At 33.1% G+C, this 4,308-nt stretch overlaps 1 protein-coding gene across 2 annotated transcripts in view; it reads left to right on the top strand.

The window, feature by feature from the left end:
• Positions 1 to 4,308, top strand: part of stc (nuclear transcription factor, X-box binding stc) — a 49,842-nt gene that overhangs the window by 16,506 nt on the left and 29,028 nt on the right. The window lies entirely within an intron of this gene.

Genomic DNA, 4,308 nt, shown 5'->3' with positions numbered 1-4,308 from the left:
ATGGACGGCACGCTGTGTTTAATGAGAAAAGTATAGATATCTGATACCGCAAGAGCTGAAATTTGGTAATACAATAGTTGACTAAATAAGTTAAACGAAAAAAATATCCAGCTTTATATTTAGTGAGGGAAAAGTGTCCAGCCGATGCAGTCAAAGATACGACGCGCCCGAGCGCATACCCGTGCGCAGCATCCTTCACTGCATCAGCTGGACACTTTTCCCCCACTAAATTTGAAGCTGGATGTTTTTTTCGTTTAAGTTATTAATTTAACTATTAGTTTACAAAATTTCAGCTTTTGTAGTATCAGTTTACTCAGCGCATATTTTTCACTTCTTTACGTGAAAAGCTGGAGCATAATCCCCCACTCTAAATTCGGCTGGACACGTTTTTTCATTTATTTATAACATAATAAACATATTAACAAAATTTCAGCTTTTGCGGTATTAGTTTTTTTTTATTGTTATTTTACGTGTGTGGGAGGCTGCCGCAGCTACACCCCCCGGAAGTGCGCCAGCTGGTGGTCCATTCACTTACTAGCGATGCCAAGTAAAGCTTAGGACAAATTTTCAGCTTTTGTACTTTTGGTCACTAAAAAATGTCGCTGGCTCCCGGACTATTAGTTTATAGACAGATACACTACTCGCTCTACTGCTGATGGTGCCGCGTTTCGCTTAGATTGAGCACATCCGTCCCGAGGCTGAAAATTTTCTGCCGAAAAGTGATTGGAACAAACAAACAACACCTTTGTGAAGTTACCATGCACGTGGTAATTGGTGAATATAATTGCATAAACAAATAGATTCTCTATGTGCATTACACAATGTAATACGAGTACACTTGGGTCTCNCTTGGATAAATGGAAACCTACATACCAAATTTCGTTGAGATATCTCAATTGTCGGCCGCTGTGGTGTANTTCACTTCTTTACGTGAAAAGCTGGAGCATAATCCCCCACTCTAAATTCGGCTGGACACGTTTTTTCATTTATTTATAACATAATAAACATATTAACAAAATTTCAGCTTTTGCGGTATTAGTTTTTTTTTATTGTTATTTTACGTGTGTGGGAGGCTGCCGCAGCTACACCCCCCGGAAGTGCGCCAGCTGGTGGTCCATTCACTTACTAGCGATGCCAAGTAAAGCTTAGGACAAATTTTCAGCTTTTGTACTTTTGGTCACTAAAAAATGTCGCTGGCTCCCGGACTATTAGTTTATAGACAGATACACTACTCGCTCTACTGCTGATGGTGCCGCGTTTCGCTTAGATTGAGCACATCCGTCCCGAGGCTGAAAATTTTCTGCCGAAAAGTGATTGGAACAAACAAACAACACCTTTGTGAAGTTACCATGCACGTGGTAATTGGTGAATATAATTGCATAAACAAATAGATTCTCTATGTGCATTACACAATGTAATACGAGTACACTTGGGTCTCTTTTTATGCGGATTTGAATTTATGCGGTTTTTTAAACCATTTTTTCGCTGTAGGGATTTTGCTTTTTTGAGAGTTTTTATTACTTTCTTTTAGTGAGTAAGAGACAATGCTTCTGATAAATAATTTGTCTTTGTATTCTTCATGTATTTATTGTGGTATTTTTTTTTGTTTTTGGTTAAATACAGAAAAAATTTTATTTATTTCATTAATGTTCAGTTTTATATGGAATAATAAGTGTTGAAGTGAAGAAATATTTTTTTTTGCTTAATATTGCCTCACTGGATTTTTTTTATGCGGTTTTTTAGAATTTTTTACATGGAGTATCTGAATTTATGCGGTTTTTGAAAATGCTGGAGCGCATCCCTTTTTGTATGAAAGTAAAGAACTTTTTTATGCGGATTTTTTTATGCGGCTTTATGAGGAACGCATTACCGCATAAAAAAAGACCTAAGTGTATTGTACTTGCCTTCCGTTTTATATTTAATTTTAGAAATAAATCACTAAAAGCTCCCTATAAAATGATACTCAAAATATGTTTGTATATTTTTTCAAATCATTTTTTAAATAATATTTGAAATATATTTTTAAAGTAAAAAACCCCTTTTTAATTTCATCAAAGAATATGGTAGCTTCAATTCAAAAGAAAATATCAAAAGCACAGTTTACGTCAAATTGGAGCAAAGGCGAATAAGAAGAAGAAGTGAAACTACCTTTACATATTTGTATCATGTGCGGTGGCATACATAAAAGAAGAAAAAATGCTCCGAAGAATTGATAACCTCCCCTTTTTTGAAGTAGGTTAAAAATGTTTGAGTTCTTTGTTAATTTTATGTAAATAAAATTCAATTTATGAAACTTTAAAAGATCTTATTTATTTATTACATCCTATATATAAAATTTGCATAAATGTATTTTGAAGAGCGTATTATCTGAAGCGAATTATCAGTATTTTCTGTTGATAAATATTTAGAAGTATAAAGCCAACAAAAATTGTCCAAATATCTCGACACCAGAGCAACCTACGGAGCAAGTTTTTCGTAAAAATATACATACGGTAATACATGTACCGAATTTAAACCAAATCGGCCCATAAATGCGAGTTTTTAAAATATCTCCACTCCAGCGCCACCTAGCGGGTCTAAATAAGCATACAGACATTCTTCATTATTCCCTCAACCATTACCCAAATTTTGTCACAATCGGATGTACGGTTTAGGAGTCTATAAAGGACATACATATGTATATTTATTAGACTGCATCACTCCCCATACAAAAAAAAATCGGTACTATTTTTCCATTGGAATTATAAAATCTATTATATTTTAAGACGTCCACCAAAATATTTCGGAAAAATATTAAGATTTAAGTGAGCTGGACCGATTTGAAAATACCTCAAAAAATGGAGTTTTTTATGAATAAAAATAGTTTTTGAAAGATTTTTTTTGAAAAAATCCCTTCAAANTGATCCAATGATCGGATCTTAATCTAATTATAGAACGACCCTTAAGATACCTTCTTTCCGATAAAGGATCGAACAAACTAATTCCCGGTGTCGTAGGTAAGCCGTATTCAGTGTTGGCAATATGTTAATCTGATTAATGATTAAAACNTGTAATGATGAGATTTTTGATGCTATTTTTTAACTTTTTTCAAAGATTGGTATAGGAAAAACTTGAATAACTGAACGTAATCTCTTCCGATTTAGACTTAAGAGGTGTCATTGGAAGNGTTGGCAATATGTTAATCTGATTAATGATTAAAACTTAACGATTAAAATGTTAATCGCGATTGACGATTAAAATTAATTAATCGTAATCAACTGAACGATTAATGATTACATTTTTGTAATCGTTAATTAATTTTAATCAATCGTTAATCCAATTAAAAAGAAATCTGATTAAGTTGTCTAGTTTGTCCGGATTTGAAACCAAACACCAGTTAGAGTAATTATTTCGTGTTTTACGCTTATAAAAAGCACATAATATAAAAAAAATTATAATTATTGCTATTAGTAATACATAAACTGGGAACTTTTACAACCCAGCACACATGTGCAGAGGGATATTCAAACCTAGTTTGTAAAACGTCTGTTGGAATAGATCTTAATGAAAATGCACACGAAATTGCTTAGATTGATGAGGAAACCCGACTTAGCCATACCCGATTAACTGGCCTTGTGTGCACAGGAAAATTCCATCATAAATTATTTAATCACCAAACCTACTTAATCAAATTAAGGGTTAATGATTAAAAATTCATTCGTGGTTACGATTAACTGTCTAATCAGATTAAAATTAATCAGATTAACTGTAATCGGATTTAATTTAATCGAGTTAACTAATTGATTAAAAAATCAATCGATTAGTGCCAACACTGGCCGTATTACCCTTTACAACACTTAAACCTAGCTAACGACGCGTCTTCACAGGGAAAATTATTGCCTACCATATGTCATTTTGTTTTCCGGGAAATTTGCCACTTATTCTTATTACTGTAAACGAGTAATTCTTGTATATATATATTAGGGTGATCCAAAATAAGTAACTTGTCGAATTTATGGCCTTAAGTTTACCTATTTACTGAGAAGGAAATTCTCCCATTTGGAAACATTTTTATTTAAATTTTAATATTATTTAATTTAGTTGTCGGTCGCAGTGATGCCAGACATTCTCTGTTAAATATCCCACGGAAATGGGGAAAAAATCCCTCAATTACCCACATCTTGAAAATTTATCCCACAAAATTCCCAACGAATTTAAACATATACATGTTTCAGTAGTAAAGAAGTAAAATTCATATAAAATAATAATAATAGTTTGGCGCTTACACATATGTGCTTTTCCTCCAATTTGTGGCGGTCCCCTTGATGT

Source organism: Rhagoletis zephyria, unplaced genomic scaffold, assembly GCF_001687245.7.
Source record: "Rhagoletis zephyria isolate East Lansing unplaced genomic scaffold, Rhagoletis_zephyria_1.1 Rzeph_scaffold_02289, whole genome shotgun sequence".
Lineage (NCBI taxonomy): Eukaryota > Metazoa > Arthropoda > Insecta > Diptera > Tephritidae > Rhagoletis > Rhagoletis zephyria.
The sequence above is the reverse complement of the archived record's forward strand: the minus strand, read 5'-3'. Positions and strand labels throughout refer to the sequence as shown.